The 23,451-nt window shown below is 39.7% G+C and overlaps 1 protein-coding gene and 1 pseudogene across 1 annotated transcript in view; both read right to left on the minus strand.

Annotated features, from left to right (window-relative positions):
• Positions 1–23,451, minus strand: part of Cdyl2 (chromodomain Y like 2) — a 176,610-nt gene that overhangs the window by 136,576 nt on the left and 16,583 nt on the right. The window lies entirely within an intron of this gene.
• Positions 7,160–7,705, minus strand: LOC148118538 (small ribosomal subunit protein uS10 pseudogene; annotated as a pseudogene).

The raw sequence follows: 23,451 nt of genomic DNA on the forward strand, positions 1-23,451 counted from the left end.
ACACAACCTGCCATAGGTCATACAAAGGGCTAAACAGGGTTCTTGAATTATGTTCTTAGTGCGTCCATCTTTATTATTAAATTGAATGCATATATCTGTGCTGATCTTTCTGTTTGTGCTGTAACAAATAAAGCTTGCCTGAAAAATCAGAGCGTGGAGCTAGCCACACTAGTTAGCTGTAGAGGCCAGGCAGTGGTGGCACACACCTTTAATCCCAGCACTCAGGAGACAGAGGCAGACGGGTTTTTGTGAGTTCAAAGCCATTCTGGGCTACATGAGATTGACTCAGTCTAAAAGAGAAACAGAGCCAAGCAATGGTGGCTCAAACATCTAATCCCAGCACTAGGGAGATGTAGACAGGAAGTGATATAACTGGGCAGAGAAAGGAATATAAAATGGGGAGAGCAGAGCTCAGGAATCAGTCTGAGGTTTCATTCAGTCTGAGGATTCAGTCTGAGGATTCCTAGAGACAGGATCGCCTGTCTGGTCTGAGCATTGGTAGAGGTAAGAACTAGTGGCTGGCTGCTCTGTTTCTCTGATCTTTCAGCTTTTACCCCTATATCTGACTTGGGGGTTTTATTAGTAAGACCAATTAGAATCCACACTATGTATATCACTTTTATTTCTACATTACATTTCACAATTAAAAGTACAAACAACTAAGTCGATGAAGGAGTGGATGATGGTGAGTCAGCAAACTGCACAGTGTGTAAAACAAGAAAACAAAGCAAAGAAGTTATTTTAAAAAAATGTAAGAGGCAAACGGTGGTGGTAAAAATGATACAGAAAAGAGGAAGCCAACCATCTTAGGAAGAGCAAACAAATGTAAGAAAGAGATGCTTCAAAAAGGTTGGAAGAGACTCTTTGTGCCTCTGGGTATTCGTTAAATTAAGGATGCCATACATGCTGTCTCACTGATGTAAAACACCAAGAGTTACGAAAGGACAAAGATATGGAAAATCAACTCATTTACAAATATTGCCAAAGCTATATAAAAAAAAATTCCAGATGTAGAAAATGTAACCAACTTCTTTCTTTCATGGGCCTTTCAGAAAGTCTAACTGACCTGTCATATAAACCACCCTTGAAAATGGAGAAAACGGAAGGCTAATCAATTAATTTCAAGAAACCAGCATGACTCTGACAGTAAAGCCTTGACTAAATTGGCACACACATAAGGAAGAAAAAAATCAGAGGTCAGTCACATTTAAAAATGCCAAGACCCAAATTCTACCAGAGCAACTGGCTGAACTTAGCATAATAACAAAATGAAAATGCATTATCATCAAATATGATTATTTCTAAATATGGAAGGTCACCCCTAAGAAGTTTGTTAAGAGGACTGGAGAGATGGCTTAGTGATTAAGATCACAAACTTCTCTTACAGAGGATCTGAGTTCAACTCCCAGCACCAACACTGTGTGGCTCACAACCACCTGTGACTCCAGCATCAGGACTCCCTCTTCTGGCCTCCACAGGAATTGCACACATATGCACGTAACACACAGAGACACATACAGGTACCATAGGCTAAAGTTAAAAGTGGGCTGACATGCCCATACAGAATTGGTGGAGGGCTCTGGAGATCTGAACTCAGATCCTCATTCTTACACAGCAAGAACATACATACATACATATATATGTACATATATATATATACATACATACAAATATATGCTCTCTCTCACTCTCTCTCTCTCCACATAAATATGGACTGTACATTCCTTATCTATTCCTCTACTTTTGGATACTTAGGTTGGTTCCATGTCACAGCTTTGTGACAAGCATCACAATTATGCTAAGGAGTAACTGATTCTTGTCATGTATTGGCTTGGAGGACTTTAGTGGAAAACCCAGCAGTGAGTGGTACAGCTAGGTCATATGGTAAATCTTTTACTTGGCATTTGTTGTTGTTGTTATTGTTTGTGTTTTTTCGTTGTTTTTTAATAAATTTTCACATGTATGTCTATAGTGGCTGGAAGAAAGAAATTGAAGAGGACATCAGAAAGACTTCCCACACTTAGGTATTGAAAGAATTAACATTGTGGAAATGTCTATACCATCAGATGGAATCTACAGAGTCAATGCAATTTCCACCAGAATTCTAACTCTTTGTTGAAAGGCAAAAATAAAAGGCTTCTAAATTCATATGGAAAAACAAAAATTCTGCATAGTCACAATAATCCTGAGCAGAAAGACCAATGTTGAAGGCATCACATCCCTGATTTCGAGTTACACTACAGAGCTATAGCAATGTAAACGTGATACTGGCACCAAAACAGGCACCTAGATTAGTGGATTAGAATAGAAGATCCAGATATAAACCCATGGAGAAACAACCATCTGATTTTTCACAAAAATATACATTGGAGAAAAAACAGCCTCTTCAGCAAATGGTGTGGAGAAAACTAAATGTCCACATGGGGAAGAATGGAACTAGATTCCTCTCTCTCATCCTGTACAAAAATCAACTCCATGAATCCCTCTCTCTCACCCTGTACAAAAATCAACTCCAAGGGAATCAAAGACCTACATATGAGACCTGAAACTCTGAAACTGTGAGAGTGAAAAGTAAGAGAAACACTTCAAGATGCAGGCACAGGTAAGGACTGTAGGCAGGACTGAGCAGAAGTCCAGGTGATCAGAAAACCTGCTAACAATTGACAAATGAAAACCTTCCTGTCCAGCCAAAAAGAAAAAAAGTGAACTGAATGAAGAGGCAGCTTGCAGAATGGAGAAAACCTTTGCAAAGTATCCATCTGGTGGGAGGATTAATGTCAAGAATTACAGAATATACAAAAGACCCGAAAATAAGCAAACAATCAAACAATCCAATCAATAAAGAGGCTAATTAGATGAACAGATGCACAGTAAAGACAGATTCAGGGGAAAGAAAACTCAAACAGGTTACAGTGTGTTTAAAAATACACATAGGCTTGGGAGAGAGAAGAAAAAGAGTACATATACAATTTTAGCTTTTAAAATTTAGGGGGGGGGGGTTGGTGGTTTTTGTGAGACAGGGTTTCTCTGTAGCTTTGAAGCCTGTCCTGGAACTAGCTCTTGTACGCCAGGCTGGCCTCAAACACAAAGAGATCCACCTGTCTCTGCCTTCTGAGTGCTGGGATTAAAGACATGTGCCACCACCTCCCAGTTTAAAAAATTAGTTTTAAAATAATAAAGCAAAGTCCTTAAAAAGGAGTAAAATTATATAAAAGAAAAAAAGCCACATAAAGATGGGAGCTACACAGAGTCTGGATATTGTGTGTTACTGTGTTGTCTTTGAATTTTTGACTGCTGAGGAAGGGGCAATAGCTACTAAAAGACATTTGATTATAAACGCTGCAGGATTAAACTAACCTATATATTTTTAAAATGTCTTGACTTCAAAGTAGAAATCAAAAAGATATATTACTTTGGGAAAGAGGTTCTGCTTTTATTTCCTTTTTTGGTTTTTCAAGAAAGGGTTTCTCTTTGTAACAGCCTTGGGTGCCCTGGAACTCACTCTTTAGACCAAGCTGGCTTCCAACTCACTGCTTTTATTTCCACAGAAAATAAAAGGCTATGGATTCGTTCAAAGTGAAAGATGATCAGGTTTGATCGAGGAAGACTCCCTGAAGTCCTGACTACAGACATAAAGAAATAGACCTAGAAGAACTACAAGACACATGATGTCTACTTTACCTGTTCAAACACATAAGGAAAAATCATCTTTGGCTGACTTGTGTACAATGCACAGTTTATATTTGCATTACTGCTGATATATATATATATGTTACATTTAAAAGTTTATGTATTTCCAAAGCAAGGGAACCAGATACCAGTGAATTCAGATGATGCCAGTGATCCAGCATCCAGAACAGTTTCAAGGTTGCTGGCTGAGATGGTAGAACCTCACAGACTATTTCAACCAAGACCTAATAACTACCTTGATTTTCTCAAGGTTCCCTCAAAGATTACCAGTGCTCCCAAACAATAAGAAGTAATCTAGAGAACAACACACAATCCCCAAAAGATGGGTTATAGATATTTATTATCATTTAAGAAGGGTTGGTTACAAGTTGTTATTGGTGATGATCAGGAAAAAAGCTGAACAAAGATTAGATTCAAGAATGTCTCTCTGAAAAAGAAAAAAGAGGGATATAATATAGAAATAATGAGATTAAAAGGTAGATTATCGAATCTATTTTAATCCAAAAATAACTATTAATTTCAAAATATTTTACATTGGTATGAATTTTGATTTATTAATACAAATTTCAAGTTAATTTTGGTATACTGTATGTTTCTACTCTTGTTTAGAGTATTATAATAATGCAGCTCATCTAACAATGTAATATATAATTAGGAAATACAGATTAATTGACATCTACAATAGTCAAACTTATAGTGATGTTAGGTATGTTTTCAAAGTCATACACAGATGTATTGAGATAGATAGATGGTCTTCAAACATGTCAAATACCTACAGAATATAACATTTAATATGTTTAATAACTTAAGACTTTTCATGCAGTGAGACTCATGTGCTCTTGGCAGCATCAATCTACTTCAGAGAAGACGGTGGGCAATGAAGAAAATCCATATGGAGTTTGCATTCTTTATGGAAAAAAGTTAGCCATTTTTGGCAAAGAAACTGTCCTTGCCTCAATTGCTAACAGTAAACTGTTCAAAATGGATGAACAGGACACAAAAGAAAGTGACTGCCAAACTTTGACAAGACAATGTAGGATAGTTCTTCAAAATTCACTGCTTCTCAGAAAACTTCGTCAGATATACTAGGCCTGTAAGCCAAAACTGAATGCCCCAACATTACAGAAGAACTTTGGAAGCAAGATGTCCCTGTCATTAAGTAACAATTCACCCTTCTGGGGTCTTTGATGGAGTTGAAGACTAGATAGTCATAGTTAAAGTTTTCCTTAGTTATGCTAAAAGGTAAATTAGATATAAAATTTTAGACTTACAAAGATAAAATAATATTTTCTCTAATTTTGCCAAATACAAATGAACTAGGCATTATAACTATAATTGTTATTTAATAACTGTTTTGTTATATATGGTTTTACTATGTTAAGGTTATAAACTTCCTTTTTAATTTGACAAATGGGGGAAATGTTGTGAAATAATCCTTTGTAAACTGTGAATATGTTTTACTCTGATTGGTTTAATAAAGAAGCTGACTGGCCAACAGCTGAACAGGATAAGGTTAGACAAGAGAGTCAAACTGAGAATTCTGGGAGGAAAACGGGTGGAGTCTGGAGTCACCAGCAGATGCAGAGAGAAACAAGAGGGGTGTGCCTTACTTAGAAAAGGTACCAAGCCACGTAGCAAAGCACAGATAAAAACATGGGTTAACTGAAAATGTAAGAGTTAGCTAGTAACAATCCTGAGCTATTGACTGAGCATTTATAATTAATACAAGCCTTAATTTGTTTTTTAGGAGCTGCTGGCGGGACAGAAACTTCTGTGTACACTACAGTACCAGATGGGACTCAGTAACAGCAAGTTGAGAGAGAAATGTTACAACTGTAAACATAAACATTGAAAAGGAAAGAAGGTCACAAATCAGTCACTACTTGTAAACTGCAACTAACCAGAAAAGATAAACCTAAAGCTTGAAGAAGCATAAAAAATTACAAGAACTGGTCCTAAAGGAGAGAATGGGAAAAGGAAAAAAAAAATCTTTAAAAGATGGTTCTTTGAAAAAAATGAACAAAATTAACAGACTTTTACCTAAACCACCTGAGGAAATTAAAGGATTCAAATTGCTGAAAGGGGAAATTACTAGAGATTGAACAAGAATAAAAGTAATCTTTAAAAATGCTACAGGGACTGGAGAGATGGCTCTGTGGTTAAGAGCACATACTGCTCTTGAAGAAGACTCAAGTTTGGGCACCCGCAGCCATGTCAGGAAACCCAGCATCGCCTGTATTTCCAGCTCCAAGGTATCTTATACTCTTTTATGAACTCTGAAGACACTGTACTCACACAAGTATACATCTATCTATACATAGACATAATATTAGTTAAAAATGAAATGATGCAAATACATGAAATATTCTATGTTTTACCCCAAACTAAGGAAAGACTCACCAATACATATACAACAAACACAAAGAACCAAAGTAGACAAGACCAGAATAGAAAATATACATAACAAAAAATGTATTAAGAACTACAAGGAAAAAAACCTCAAGTCACATATAAAGAATAACGAATCATCAGAATAACAGCTGATTTCTCATGGAAATTTTTAAATACAGAAGAACCTGAAGCAATTGATTCCAAATGCTAATAGACTATGCTAGCCAGATTAGATTAATATACCCAACAAAACTATCTGTCATAATAGAAAGAGAAGGAAAAAATTTCCATGATATAAACAGCCTAAATTTTTTATAACCAACAAATCAGCCCTAAAGAAAACATAGTAAGCAATATTTTTAACTGAAGAGAATAAAGAACATATCAGAGAGACTGTGGAAAGAAATATGAAGTCATAATTATTACAACATAAAGTATCACTGAGAATACAACACCAAAAATAAATAACACAAGGGCCTCAATTAACACATACATTTCAATAATATCAATGGTCTCAATTCTCCAATCAAAAGATATAGGTTGACTGAATGGGTCAAAAAATAAAATCCATCTTTCTGTTGTCTAAAAGAAATACTTCTTAGCTTTAAAGATAGGCACTGCCTTATTGTAAAAAAAAAAATGGTCAAAAAGGGCTCCAATAAAATGGAATCAGGAAGCAGGCATGAGTCACTATCCTAATGTCTGACAAAATATACTTCAAACTGAAACTTATCAAAAGAGATAAAGAGGAACACTTCATTCTAACCAAGGAAACAGTTAACAAAGAAGATATTATTACTACCCTAAACATACATACAACAAACTCTGCTACATCCAATTTCACAAAAAAAAAAAACGAACTACTGTATTAAAAGACATTAATTAATAGTAATCCATTAATAGTGGGTGATTTCAATACCCCACTTTTTTCAATAAACATGTCATCTGAACAAAAAATAGAGAAATACCAGAATAAGTTGACATCATACATCAAATAGACTTAACAGATGTCTACAAAGTCTTTCACTTAAATACCATAAATTTACATTCTATTTAGCAGCACAAAGAAGCTTTTCTAATACGGGACACATCTTTTTTTTTTTTTTTTTAACCGATTAAGTCAATTTATTAGAACAGTTGACTTAGGCATCTGCAATGGTGACTTCAACCTCCACGCCCGGCTCAATACTGATGGACGTAATCTGCTTAACTATCTCGGAGGGGCTGTGCAAGTCAATGAGGCGCTTGTGGATTCTCATTTGGAAACTATCCCACGTCTTGGAGCCTTCACCACAAGGTGTTTTTCTTGTAGTGATCCTCAGGGTCTTGGTGGGCATGCGCACCGGCCCCTTCACTTTCAGGTTCTTCTCCTTGGCGCCTCTGATCAGGTCAGCACACACCTTCTCCAGCGACTTCACGTTGCGGCTGGTGAGCGTGATCCGGATGCGATGGATCGCCACCTCGGGCTCCACGGGCGTCTTCCCGGTGTCTTTGAAAGCCATAACTGCGGCGCGGGCTTCCTGACAGACTTGTTCCTCGGCGGGAGCGAACAGCGGTGAGTCGGGACGGGAGCAGGCCGAGCAGAGCTCCGCGGCGAGCACTACCACGCCTCAGAAAGCTACGGGACACATCTTGAGACACAAAACAAATCTTTACAAATTCAACAAGATTAAATAAGACAAAATCGACAGCAAAAAAAAAAAAATAAAACCTAGTGAATATACAAAATCATGGAGATTACCCATTACTGAATGATGAATGGGTCAAATAAAGAATAAGGAAAGAAATTTTAAATGTTTCCTAGAACTAAATGAAAATGGAAACACAACACAATAAAACCTCTGAGAGAGACTGAAAGCAGTGCTAAGGGGAGATGTATAGCTCTCAGTGCCCACATTTTATAAATCGGAAAGAGCACAAATAAATTGCCTAATGATGCAACTCAAAAAGTTGGAAAAACAAGAACAAACCAAATCTAAACTCAGTCAATGGCAAGAAATAGTGAAATCAGATGGAAATCAATAGAATAGAAACAATGAAGATAATACAAAGAATCAATGAATCTAAGAGCTGATTAAGAAAATAAGATGGGCAAACCCTTGGCCCAACAAACGGAAAGAAACAGGGGAGGAAGGGACGGAGGGAGGAAGAAAAAGAGAAAAGAAAAAGCCCAAATTAAGAGACTCACAAATTAAGAAAAAAAATATTACAACAGACACAAAAGAGATTTAGAATATTATAAGGTATTTTTTTAAACTATACTCTATTTAGCTGGAAAGCCTAAAAGAAAAAGATGAATATCTAGGATCAGTCAAAACCAGGAAGGCAAAAACCTAACAGACAGACCCATAACAGATGAAGAGATTGAAACAGTAATAAAAAGCCTTCTAGCTTAAGAAAAAGCATTCCAGAGCCAGATATATCCACAATAGAATTCTCCCAGACTTTCAAAGAATACTACACTAAATCCTTCTTAAATTATCCAAAAAATAACAAAATATAGACACAGAAGGATCACTCACAAGCTCCTCTTCAAAGCCCAGTGCCAGTCATATATCAAAACTAGGCAAAGACATAACAAAATAAAAAGAAAACAACCAGGCCAATATCCCTGATGGAAATAGCCAAAAATGTTCAATAGAACACTTGCAAGCAAAATACAGACATATGTTGAAAAGATTGCCCATCATGACCAAGTTGGATTTACCCCTAAAATGCAAGCATGGTTCAATATACTTAAGTCAATGAATGTAATAAAAAAAATTAAAGACAAAAGCACACAATCATCTCAATAGATACAGAAAAAGTCTTTGATAAAATCCAACAGCCTTTGTGATAAAGCTTATAGAGAATGTAAGCGCATGCCACAACATAAAATCTACATATGAAAAACCCACAGCCAACATTATCCTAAATGAAGAAAAGCTTTAAACAATACCACTAAAGTAAAGAACTAGACAGGGATGATGCCCACTCACTTTCAATGTTGTGCTCCAAACAGAAACTGGAACAATAATTCATTTGCAGATGATATTATACTATACAGTAGTATACATAAATACTACCAGAAAAATTTCTAGCAATGATCAATTCAACAGTGTGGCAAATTACAGAATCAACTTGTACAGGTCAATAGCTTCCCTACACACCAACACGAAACATACAGAGAAACAGCTCAGGGGCATACTCCCATTCACAACAGCCTCAAAGAAAAAAATCTAGGAATAAGCCTAACCAAGAAAGTGAAGGACCTCAGCCATGAAAATGTTAAACCTCTGAAGAAAAACAGAGGACACTAAAAAATGCAAAAGAATCCCAAGTTCATGGTTTGGTAGAATTAATATTTTGAAAATCAACATTTTACCAAAAGCTACTCACAGACCCAATGTAATCCCAATCAAAACATCCATCTCGTTCTTTGCAGAAATAGAAAACCCTATACTAAACTTTATAAGAAACCACTAAAGAACCTGGATAGCCAAAACAGTCCTGAACAAGAACAATGCTGGAGGGACCACCATTCCAGATCTTAAGCTATATTACCGAGCCATGGTAAGAAAAACAGTGTGGTACTGGCAGTAAAATAGACATGTAGATAAATGGAAAAAAATTAAGACCCAAATAAGAATATGCATAGCTTTGGCCACTAATATTTGACAAAAATGCCAAAACATAAGCAAAATAAAATAAAGTGCCTTCATCAAACAGTATTTAAAAAACTGGATGTCCACATACAGAAGAACGGCACTAGCCCCATGTATATCGCTTTGCACACACACACACAAAAAAACTAACACCAAGTGTATCAGAGACCATTAAATCATAAAACCTGAAACATTGATTCTATTAGAAGAAAACATAGTCAGCACCCTACATGGTGGAGGTGTAGGAAAGGACTTTATAATTAGGACTCCATTTTCCCCAAAATTAAGGCCAACAATTGACGAGAGACTTCATAAAACTAAAATTGCACAGCTAAAAAGAATCAGCAAATGAAGAGGAAGCCCACAGAATGGGAAAGAATCTTTGCCAGCTATGTATCTTAAAGAGGATTAATATCCATACTATATAAAGAACTCAAAAACTACAGACCCAAGAAACAAAATAGTGACCCATTAAAAAAAAATGGGCCTGGGCCTGAACAAAACAAAGAAAAAATAATAAATATCTCAAAAAAGTCCATCTTCCCCAGTAAAGAGGAAAATGCAAATAAAACCAACTTTGAGATTTCATTTACCCCAGTCAAAATTGCAAAGATCAACCAAGGAGGCACCAATAAATACTGGAGAGGGTGTGGGAGAAAGGGAATTCTCATTTGCTGTTGGCGGGACTTCAAACTAGTGCACTCCTTATAGAAATCAGCGTGGAAAAATCTCAGAATGCTAAAATTAAATCTACCATATGACCCAGCTATACCACTCTTTGGCATACACCTAAAGAACTCAGCATCTTGATCAGCCACGTTTACTGCTGTTCTGTTTACAACAGCTAGGAAATAGAAGCCACCTAAATATCCTTAAAACTGACAAATGGATAACAAAACCGTGGTGCATGTGTACCGCATTACATGGAGTACTAGTCAGCTGTAAGAAAAAGTGAAACCATGAACTTTGCAGGTCCATGAATGGAACTAGAAAAGGTCTTACTGAGTGCGGTAACCCAGACCCAGACAGACAAACATTGTGTGTTCACTTTCACTGGAAGTGCTGACCTTCCAGTCTTCAGATATAAGTACATATCCTGGAGTAACTGTAGAAATCAGGGGAGTAAAAATGGACTATTGTCATCATGGGCGGAAAGGGAAACAACAGAGAGAGAAATAGCAGGGTGCAAATGATCTGGTTGGGTAAATGAGGCTCCCATTAGGGATAAAGGAGAGAGATAAATATCAAAGAGGAGAGGAGAGTAAAATAGCAGCAAAGGTGTCAGAAAAAGTCATAAGAAAACATACTATTTCCTGCATACCTAAAAACCTGTAGAACACAAAAGTCTGTGTGTGGATAAACATATAGTTTAAACGGAATTTTCTCATCTGGGATGACAATGCTTCTTCCAAGAACCAAAGACAATCGATCTAACAAAAATGCCAAGACCATACATGAGAAGTTGTAAGTCTGGTTGTCCAATAGACTATCAAAACACTGCCGGCTACTGATATGTCTTCAGCTGGCCCCAGAGCTAGGAAGTTAAGTATTAATGAAGACATCACGCGCTTTAGACAGAGGGCATACAGGACCCTGAGCTGGAACACCTGAATGCATCCTCCTTGAGGACTAGTTTCCATGGTACGAGGAGGCACCATGAAAGCGTCTATGAAGGGGAAGCAACCAACAGTAATGCCTAGATTTAATGCCTAGGAGCCATAACAAGGACCAGCACGGCACAATAACTCTTATGTGGAATTAAAGGCATTCATACCTTGGTGGTAACCAATAACTCCATAATTGGACTTAAGATCTATTCAACAAGGGGAAAACCATGCCTGGTATCGGAAACTTAGTCAACTAGACCGGGTTAGTAAAGTCACAGATCTTGGAAAAGAACCTGTGACTACCACTTTACTAAACCAGAATAATTCCTAACTACATTCTAAATTTTTGTACTTGTGGTGGTTTGAATAAGAATGGTTCCCATAGGTTCATATATCTGAATGCTTAACCATCAAGGAGTGCCACCACTTGAGGATTAGGGGTATTGATTTCTTCTAGTAGGTGTGGCCTTATTGGAGGATGTATGCCACTGGGGGTGGGCTTTGATGTTTCAAAAGCCCAAGCTAGACTGATAAACTGACTCTCTCTCTCTCTCTCTCTCTCTCTCTCTCTCTCTCTCTCTCTCTCTCTTCCTCCTCCTCCTCTCCTCCTCCTCCTTCCTCCTCCTCCTCCTCTTCTTCTCTCTCTCTCTCTCTCTCTCTCCTCTCTCCTCCTCCTCCTCCTCCTCCTCCTCCTCCTCCTCCTCCTCCTTCTCTCTCTCTCTCTCTCTCTCTCTCTCTCGTCTCTCTCTCTCTCTCTCTCTCTCTCTCTCTCTCTCCCTGCCTGTGGATTCAAATGTGGACGGTAAGCTCCTCCTCCAGCACCACATCTACCTACATGATGACAATGAACTATAACCCCTGAAACTGTAAGCCAGCCCCAATTAAATGCTTTTATTTATAAAAGTTGCCATGGTCACGGTGTCTCTTCACAGCACTAAGACAGTCCTTACGCCCACAGGTAAGTGTAATCTTCATCCCTCATCAGGGAAACTTGTCTTGGCCACATACAGAGACCATTACAGAAAACCACAACCGATCAAGCTTCAGCGTTCTGGAGCCCAGTCCCAATGCATACATCTAGAAAACAATTCCTGCACAAAAGCTCAGGGAATGTTGCAGAAGAGAAGGAAGGAAAACTGTAAGTGCCTGAGGATCAAGGAGTTTGCTGTGAGGCCGTGTCCCCTCATAGTATCAGAAGCTATACCTGTAACGTCTCACTGACATTACTGTCTACACATGAACTGAACAATGACAACACGAGATAGGCCAAAGCCGACAATGGAAAGATCACTGGTCCTGTACAAAGAACTGTGAGTAATTAAGGAATGCTTGGAGAAATATTCTTCTCCAGGGAAGAACACACCAACTGGTTATCCAATACCAAGTGGTTAGCCCTGACATACAGGTAACATTATACAGACTGAGCAGGTTATATTTAAGAATATACATGCCTGTAACAACCATCAGTGGAAAAAGAGACAATGAATGTCAGAGAGCAAGGAGGTGTGTATGGAAGGGTGTGGGAGAGTAAAAGGAAGGGGAAATGATGTAATTATATTATCATCTCAAAGAATAAAAGGAATAATAAAAAAATAAATCTTTTAAAGGAAGACACTATGAACAACTGCACACCAACAAACTGCATGAACTAGATGTATTTCTAGAAATACACAAGTGATAAAAATTGACTTTTAAAAGAATAAGAATAGGAACCTTGTACTAGACAGACCTCTGCCCTAGGTTACTATTGTGATGAAACACCATGACCGGAGCAACTTGAAGAGGAAGGGATTGGGTGTGGGAGAATTGTCTGTATTCTGTCAATCATGTATCTTAATAAAACGCTGATTGGCCAGGCAGGAAGTATAGGTGGGTCAACCAGACAGGAAGTAGAGGCGGGGCGATGAGAACAGGAATATTCTGGGAAGCAGGAAGCTCCCTCCGCCATTCCTGCACAGACCACCGAAGAGGCAGGATGTAACCTGCCCAGCTGAGAAAGGTACTGAGCCGTGTGGCTAACGTAGATAAGGATAACGGGGTAACATAAGTTATAAGAGCTAATAAGTAGCCTGACCTAATGGGCCAATCAGCTTTATAACTTACGGAGTCCTCTGTGTGGGTGATTTTCTTTGGGATATGCCGGATGTGGGGTACCGGGCGGGACAGAAACCCCAACAAGCCAGCCCCTCTTAAAGCTAGCCAGGTGGGTCGCAGGAAGTGGCCCGCCGTTCACTCTACAAATGGCGCCCATGTGGATAACTGAATCCACAAAAAGCCTGAGAAAGCTTGGGAAAGAATAGAGTAAAGCATGTTTTGTTGGTAGCAGCAATTTCTCAGGTCTGCTCTGCTTGCTAGAGGCAAGCAAATTCTCTCATCTAAGAGAGGCTTCCTGACTCAGCTTTAGCTGCAAAACTTTGCAGCTCTTTAAGAGGTTCTGCCACAAAACACTTAAACGGTGTTGATGAAAAGCTGAATGCATGCTTTTCGGGTTTTCAGCTGTAGCAGGAAAAAAGCTGCACTTTTAAAATGCAGGCTTTCTGGGCTGTCCTGCCAGGGCAATCTCTGACTCTTTCAAGCAGGCAGTCCAACTGAGTGTGGTCTGTGAGCAGAATGCTGCAGCTTGCTTGCTGGCAGGGACCTTGAAACGCCATAGAGTTGTGGCAGTAAAAATGGCTCCAGCGGTACCTCTGCCATGAGTCTGGAAAGCTAAGGAATGGGCTGGATCTAGCCATCAAAGCCATGGCTCTCCATATCACTTAGCAAATTAAAGGCTCATGCGGTCAGAAAAAGAGAGATATACAGTAAAGAGAGATTCAAAGATGAAGAAAACCTCTAAATGGTTTACAGTGTGTTAAAAAATATATGCAGGCTAAAGGTTAAAGTCATTAAAAATAAAAAAAGAAAGAAAGGGAGAAATAGGGTGTGGTGGTACACACCTTTAATCCCAATGCCTGGGAGGCAGAGGTAGATTGACCTCTGTGACTTTAAGGGAGCAGAGGTAGGTTGACCTCTGTGACTTTAAGGTGTGGTAGCACACACCTTTAAACCCAATGCCTGGGAGGCAGAGACAGACAGATCTCTGAGTTCAAGGTGTGTTAGCATACACCTTTGAGCCCAGCACTGGTGAGGCAGAGACAGAGTGATCTCTATGAGTTCAAGGACAGCCTGCTCTACAGAGTTATTACAGGACAAAGATATATACAGAGAACCTGTCTCAAAAAGCCAAAAGTTAAAAGAAAAAAAAAGAAATAGAGGTTAAAATAAAGTCACATAAAGATGGAAAATACACAGAGAATCCTGATACTGTATGCTATTATGCTCTCTTTGAATTGTTTGAATGCTGAGGAAGGAACAACAGCTGCTAAAAGACTTTTGTTTATAAATGCTGCTGAACTAACCCAAGATAGGTATTTTGAAAATATTTTGGCTTCAAAATTGAAGCCAAAAGGTATGTTACTTTGGAGAAGAGATTTTGCTTTTGTTTCCACAGAAAATGAGAGGCTATGGATTCATTCTGAGTTAAGGAAAATCAGGTTCGATAAAGGAAGACCACCTGAGAAATCTCCGATAAGAACAGATGGCCCAGATGACAGAGTTCTTCATCCAGAACAGCTTCAAGACTGCTGCCTGAGATGATCAAGACTCACAGGATACTCCAGTCAGAACTTGGTTATAACTCTAAATTTTCTTTAGGCCCCCATAAGATTATCTGCGCCCCCAAAGAGCAAGAAGTAGCCTGAAATACTACGCCCACATTCCCAACAAATGGACTATGGGTATTTTCCTTTGTTAAAAAAAAGAGGGGAAAGGTGTGGGAGAATTATCTGTATTCTGTCTATCATGTATTTTAATAAAACGCTGATTGGCCAGGCATTAAGTATAGGTGGGTCAACCAGACAGGAAGTAGAGGCGGGGCGATGAGAACAGGAATATTCTGGGAAGCAGGAAGCTCCCTCCGCCATTCCTGCACAGATCACCGAAGAGGCAGGATGTAACCTGCCCAGCTGAGAAAGGTACTGAGCCGTGTGACTAACGTAGATAAGGATAATGGGGTAACATAAGTTATAAGAGCTAATAAGTAGCCTGACCTAATGGGCCAATCAGCTTTATAACTTATAGAGATCTCTGTGTGATTGATTTTTCTCTGGGACTTGCCGGTTGTGGGGTGCCAGGTGGGAACAGATACCCCAACAAGCCGGCCTTCATGTTACAGGGATTTATTTGTTTACACTGCCACATCACTGTTCGTCACTGAAGGAAGTCAGGGCAGGAACTCAAACAGGGCAGGAACCTGGAAGCAGGAACTGATGCAGAATCCATGGAGAAGTGTTGCTTCCTGACTTGCTCAACCTATTTTCTTATAAACCCCAGGATCACCATCCCAGAGCTATCACCACCCACAGGACCAGGCCCTCCTCCATCAATCTCTAATTAAGAAGATGCCTTACAGGCTTGTCTGTGGCCCCACCTTATAGAAGCATTCTCAACTGAGGCTCGCTCCTCTCTGATGACTCCAATTTGTGGTAAGCTGACATAAAACTAGGAAGCGCAACTGACCCCTTGTCAAAGTGATACACAAATAGATCACTGTTAAACCACAACCTTCCTTTCTTGTTCATTCCCAATATCACACATCAATATACATATTACAATACAAAACAATTTACAAAGTTAAACAGTCCTACAGTCTTTACAAATTCCAACAGTTGAAAATTAAGTGTATTTAAAAATCCAAAATCTCTTTTTAAATCTAAAAATCTCTTTTAAAATTCAGTCTCTCAACTGTGGGCTACTGTAAAACCAAAAATAGATTCTGTCTTACTTCAAGAGGGAAGAACCAGGGCACAGTCAAAATCTCAACAAAGCCAAACAAACTCCAACACTATAAAATATGACCCATTGTCCAATATCTGGGATCCACTCATGATTGCCTGGGCTCCTCCAAAGGGCTTGGGTCACTTTTCCAGCTCTGCCCTCTGCAGCACACACTGCTTGACTTTCAGGCTCAGGCTGGCTCCACTACACACCTGCTGCTGATCTTGGTGGCCATCCTATGGTACTGGCATCTCCAAAATGCTGGGGCCTCTTGCTGAAATCGGTTTGTATTTTCACCAACAGCCTCTCCTAGACTCTTCGCCTCTCTTTGGGGACTCAAGTCTTGTCACACAACACCAAGTCTCAGCTGCTCTCCATGACTCCTTCATTCCTTCAAAACCAGTACTATCTGGGTGACACTTATGCTACCAAGTTTGGCCACCAGCACAAGGTGCAGCCTTGGTCACCTCTGAACATGGCTTTCATGTACTGACTCTAAGCATAGACTTCCCAGAAGATTTCACCCCAATGATACTGTTCTCTTCTTAATCACCACTGATTTCTCATTAACCAGCATCCATTGTCCAAGTAAATCAAAAAGATGACTTCAGGAGTTCTGGTGTCTTGCTGATCACAGCTGATCCTTTAGCCCCAGCTTACCAAAGCCACATATTCTCACCCCAAAAGAGCAAATGGCCGTGAATAAAGTCATTAAGGGACTCTCAAATTTCCCTCTGAAACTTCCCAAATCAGAATTCCACCATCTACATTGCTCTCAACATTTTTATCTTCCGATCTCTGCTATGCACGGTAGAGAAGATGAGAAAATGTCCCAATGAGCCCCACAGCCGCAGAACATGCATCCACTCAGAAAGCTGGGTCTGCTGTTTAAGGAAAGCTATGCACATTCTAAAGGCAGCAGCTCTATGGCTCCCTTCCTCTGTCTATTAGCCACAGTCTGCTTCATGGTCTCCATGTATATCTTGTTCATCCAAATATATTCAAGGTTGCAACACACACAAATAGATAGAGTGATGTAAATATCAAGACAATCAAATTTTCCCCTTCTCTCTTTATAGCAGCATGGATTTTGGGCTCTACTACTTGGTTTGACTTCCAACAGTTGGCATGTGCATTGGTATTTCTAGGAAAATTCAGTTCTTGGGGTTCCTTATAATGTCAAAGCCTGTGGTGTTAGTTAGGAGGAAAGGTCTCAGACTCGTCATCACTAAGAGACTTTGCCAGAACCCAAGCCCACACTAAGCTGCCCTGGAGTCCTTCATTAAATTTCGCACAAGAGCACAATAATGTCATTGAGATTTTCAAGGCAACTCCCCCAAGGAACACAGGAAGACGCTGCTTCTAACTCATGTGTAACACACACAGAAATCAGCAATGCAAGCAGCCAATTGTATCTCAGACATTTGTCTCCTTTAACAGTCAAAGAGGCTCTCACTTTTTATCACCTGCTAAAGACGGCCAGGAAAGAGTAAACATGACATTGAAACTCTCGTCCAGCTCCAAGACTTAGTGATACTCTGAAAACAGGACTGTGTTCTCTTATTGACAATGCAATGCTCCCATTAAGTTTGACCAAACAGGAAAATGATTGTCCACCAAGTGACCAACAAAGATGCCGAAGGGGAGCTCTAGAGTTAAACAGAACAAAAAGATTAGGTATTCCTTTCAGCCTTGTGCCAGCGAATCTATAGAGACATCTGAGACAGCCACAGCTCTCGTGCACATGAAGGACAAGAGCATATTAATTCTTCCATTGAATGGATTTTTAGTCTTGTCCTGCGCCAAGTGCTAAAGACAGAAGACATTAGACAGATCCAAAGCTCATAATCTAATGAGAGATTTTGAAAATAAGTTGAAACGTTTAGAGTATATGCAGGCAAGTTTTAGAGTACCAAAAGAATGGGGTTCTGTAGGAACCCAAAGAAGAAGCATAAAGTTTTAAGTTCCATTATATAGTTTGACTTTCAACAGGTGTTTAAATTCCAGGAAGAATTTGGGTGTCGGGGTTCTACATAATGTTCAGGGCTGTGATGGCACCGAAAGTACAACAGGTGTAACCTTATTCACCATCATCCAGAGACTTCACCAAGGCCAAGGCAATGCTTAGCTCCTCTAGCATCCTTTGCTAAGCCTTTAGGCAACAAGGCTTTGCCAAGTGTGGTACCTAAGCAGAAACTGGGAAGAGGTATTGAAACTAAGCTCCCAGGGATGGAGCACAGTTGACAATTGAAGCTTGTCCATTAAACAGAAGAATGAATAACGGGATACTAAAGAGTGAAAAGCAGCTCTCTGGGTAGAGCAAACTGCACACAGAGTAACAGCAGGAAGAAAGCGGGACAAAGCCTCCTAAAAGATACGCTGCCAGAAGATAGCACATATGATTTTTTTTCTAGATCATGATGAGGGCATCCCAGAGAAAAGCTGAGAGGTGCCAGAATGATTCAAATGATGGAAGGTATTCCATGAACTACAGTGATGAGAATGAAGAAGACCAAAGACAGATCCCAGAAACATACAGGCTGCTGATTCAACAGAGCAGACACTGTGTCTGAACAGAACAAAAGAGACCATACTTCTGGCTTGGGAATGGACAGATGTGGGCTAGAGAGAAGATCCTGAGTTTGACTTTTATATATATTGAGTTTAAAGGGCCCAACTTTAGTTGTTAGATAGTTCTAGGGCTCAGAAGAAGAATCCAGGCAAGTGTCAGAGACTTCAAAGTCAGTGATCTTGTCTGGTACACGAGGTCAGAGGAAGCCTGGGACAGACTAATCATCACTTTGTAAGCTGCCAGGTTTAAGATACAAACAGCAGAAAGTGAGGGCACAGAGACGACCAAGCAGTGGAAGATGCTCCAAGAATGAGGTGGGGTGCTCAAGAGGAGTGATACCCTGTAACATGTCTCCCTGTGTGTGGTTCATGTCACATGAGAGTTAGAATACCATCACAAGCTTGATATGTGGCTAACATGTCAGTACTCAGAGCCAGCTATGAGTCCCCAAAAGGTAGCAACTGACAAATGATATCTTCAAGAGAGGCATCAGTGTGGCAGATGTGAGTTCAAAGGGACCCAGAGAAGAAAGACTTGCCATCAGTAAATACCAAGAGATGATGTCAATACAAGGATGTGGCACTAAGTGCAGGGCTTCTTTGGGGATGAATAAACCCATCCAACAGTTTCAAGGAGATTCTCTGCTGACAAAACCTCAGACGTCTCAAGGGAGCTACTCTGCCCCATCCCACAGAGCAACCTTCAGCACCGAATAGCCGATACAGGGGTTTAAGAGCTCCATCCCTTTGCCTCAACTGGGGATGTTCCTGAAGGCCCACTTTTGTAACATCAGCGGGGATTTAGCTACCATCTTGCTGTACATCATCACCTGCCTAGTCCTGCCTCCCAAACATCCTCCCAGGCCTATTTCCTGACAGTCTCCTAGATTCCCTAAGTTTCTATGTTAGACTGTATCCAGGCAACCCAAACTAGAATTGATAGTGTATATCAAATGGGACCAATCCACTAAGGCTAGAGTGGAGAGGCAGAGATGCCAAGGGCAGAGGCGGCAGAGCACTGGGTGCCCTTTGTGTGTGCTCATATGAAGCAACTCTGCCACATGCAGTCGATGAAGACTGGCTACTCTCTATCCAGTTGTTGTCCACTCCGATGAGTGATGGTTTGAAGATTTTGATTTGCCTGGAGGGACTTCTGCTACCTAAGACTATTCAGGATCCAGTGGCAGGAAAAATGATAACTTCAGTTTCCAAGACCATCTAAAACACTCTTCTCAGGAGAGGGATGACTATGCCACACACAGGTGAAGGACGGCAAGCTAAGGTAGGCTGGAAGCACAGACTTTCAATATTTTTCATCGTTCCATTCACTGAGCGGTGACTTAAGGCCACTGTGTAACCAGCAAGGTCCCACAACCTGAGACTACAAGCACAAATGGTCTAGCCATAGTCTTTCTGCCAATGAGCCTGGTATCCAGCAGAATACAGTGGAACTCAACCATAGAGCACTTTGCCAGACAAAATGGACATGTGGCCAATATTGGTATAGATGTCTTTTCTTAGTTTAACTGACTAGTTAGCTTTCTTATCACTGACTAGGTTAACTGAATAAATTCTAGTTTAATAGAAAAAACTTTCTCTGAAACCTCATAATATTACCTGCCATCCTGCAGCAGTCTGTGATCCATCAACTTCTTCCTGTGTTTGATTTGCTGGTGCATGAAAAAAAATGACCTTGAATTTTCTATTAAAAGTACCTGTGAGCCGTATCAGGCTAGGCTTACTTTAAGTTGCTTTGACCGTGTGGTCTTGCAATCTCAAGGTATGGTTATGTTCACTGAACCCCAAGTCTTTGGGAATGGAAATTTATTTGTATGTCTGTCTGTTTCAAGGATGGACTTCTAGCACCTAAGCATGGATCTCAGCCCTTCCTTCTCTCAAATAATCAAGGCAGAGGACTTAGACGTGCCAATAAGACCAACAATAGAAAAGTTTAATATGTCCCATTGCTATCACAGACTTATCGCACACTGGAACATACAACAACCATGACCACCTCATCCTTGAGGGCCATTTGAGTGGCAGATGTGTGCTACAAAGAGTATTTCCCTGTTCTACTTCACATGAGAAGACATGGGTAGGAACTGGTTTGAGACCATTGCACACCTAAAATGTTGATTTTTAAAAAAAAAATTAAAAAGCACATTGTGGTAGTTTGAATGTAACTTGCCCCCATAATCCCATAATCTCATAGGGAGTGTCAGTATTAGAAGATGTGGCTCTGTTGGAGTGGCTATGGCCTTGTTGAGGAAGTGTGTCACTGTGAGAGTGGACTTTGAAGTTTCATAGACTGAGGATGGTGCCCATTGTCAGTTGATTTCCTGTTGCCTGCAAGACGCAGCAGTACCAACTCCAGCACCACCTCTGCCTGTAAGCTGCCATGTTCCCTGCCACAATGATAAATGTGGGGGCATGCCACATTTATTTGACTCTTGGCATGCCAACGTGGGGCTGACTACATCCACATAAAACCTGAGAAAACTTGGAAAGGAATTCGAGACACAAAAGAACAGAGTTAAGCATGGCTTCTTGACAGCTGGCCTTTTATTTGGATGGGCTCAGTTTGCTGGCGGTAAGTATGGGCACTGCGGCTCCTTTAAGAGAGTCTCCCTGACTCAGCAGTGACAGCAAAACTGCCCAGCTTCTTTAGGGGAAGGCTTCCTAGTTAACACTAGTTTCAAGAAAGTTCTGGCTCTTTCAGGAGGCCAAGCAGTAAAATGGGCATGTTACAAACTGCTTAATGGCTTGACATAGACCCCCTGCATACTAGGAACTGGGGCAGTGTTCATGTCTCAAACAGAGGCCACATTGGACTGGGCATAGCCAACAGGCAGGGCCATGGAGTTGGTCCTAGCCATGCCCAGTTAGCATTTTAAAATATAAGTGCTCCTGGTCAAAAAATAAATACAGATACACATGCAATAAAGACAAATCCAGATGGAAAACTGGTCACAGTGTTGAACAAATATACGAAGACTTGAGAGAGAGGGAGCATAGACAGTTATAATATAAAAGAGGATAGACAATCATAAATTAAAAGAGTAAAGATAATAAAATATTAAACTTTTAGAAAAAGAGTAATAAAAATAAACCACATAAAGATGGAATATACACAGAGAGTCTAGATTATGTATATTATTGCATTTTCTTTAAATTTTTTGACTGTGAACGAGCTAAGTACAGTGAGACATTTCATTGTATGGCCGCTAAGCTAAACCAACATATATATTTTAAAGGTATCTTAACTTCAAAATATGAGTCTAAGGATATGTTGCTTTGGAAAAAGGTTCTGCATTTGTTTCGACAGAGGATGACAACCTGTGGGTTCCTTTCAGACTTATGTGGTCCAATGGACTAAGACCCCCTGAAAGGTCTCCATGAATGCCCCAAAATTACTTCACCCAACAAAAATCAGGAAGCAGTTTGGAGAGAACTATGTCCAAATTCCCAAATATTGTTAATAAATATTTGTTTACATTTAAAGGAAGATATGATATAGAAATGAATACTTTGCATTGGTATGAATCTTGGTTTACTGATACAAATTTAAGGTCAACTGTTTTATCTATATTTCTGCTCTTGATTAAGGTATTGTGCAGCTCATTTAAAAATGTAATGCATAGTTAAGAAATATAGGTTAATAGATAATCACCTATAATAGTTAAGCTTATAGTCATGATGTAGTCAGATCTTCTAGATATATAGAGATATATTTCAGTTAGATAGGTATTATTCAAACCTTTCAAAGACTAATAGACTGGGGCATTTAAAATGTTTTAAAAGCTTAGGACTTTTCATGATAATGAGACACATCTGCTCCTGACAGCACCAATCTACTTCAAGAGGAAGAGGGGCATTGAAGATGTTCATTATGAAGTTTGCTAGCCATTTAGGCAAGAAACTGTTCTTGCCTGAACTGCTTTATGTTATGCTGTATGAACTGGACATGTAGGATCCACAGAAAAATGACTGTTGGACTTGCCTAAGGTGAGACAGTCCTTTGGGGTTCCTGCTTCATGAAAGAGTCTGCTAGACATTCCGCAGGATACAGAAGAAAGTTACTGACAAACTGTCAATATAGGTGGAACTGTCTTGAAATTTCCTGCTTCATGAAAAGTCTGCCAGATACTATGGGCCTATAGGCTGAATATGGATGCCCCAATGTTGCAGAAGAACTTTGGATGACTGTCCAGGCAGTAAGCTGTCTCTGTCAATTCTAGAGATTTTGAAGTTACTTACAATGCACTTTTGTTTACTTAGGCAATATTATATCCTTCTGGAGTCTTTGATGGAGATGAAGAATAGATAATTATAATTATAGTTTTCCTTAGTTATGATAAAAGATAAAGTAAATATAAATATTGTAACTGTAATTCTTCTTTGATAACTGTTTTGTTGTATGTAACTTTAATATGCTAAAGTTAAAACCTTTCTTTTTTATTTAGACAGAAAAGAGGAGGTGATGTAGGATTCCCCTCTGTATGCTGTGAATATCATTAGTTAATAAGGAAACTTCTTTAGGTCTATTGCAGCACAAAATAGGGCAAGGTGGGAATTCTAAGCAGATAAAGGAGGAAAGAATAGATAGAGTCAGGGAGATGCCATGTAGCCGCCACAGGAGACAGACGCCAAATGGAAACTTAGTGGTTGGCCACAACCATGTGGTGACATACAGATTAATAGAAATGGGCTAAAATAAGATGTAACAGCTATCT

The sequence above is a fragment of the Myodes glareolus genome, chromosome 22 (genome assembly GCF_982192425.1).
Source record: "Myodes glareolus chromosome 22, mMyoGla1.1, whole genome shotgun sequence".
In the NCBI taxonomy this organism is placed as follows: domain Eukaryota; kingdom Metazoa; phylum Chordata; class Mammalia; order Rodentia; family Cricetidae; genus Myodes; species Myodes glareolus.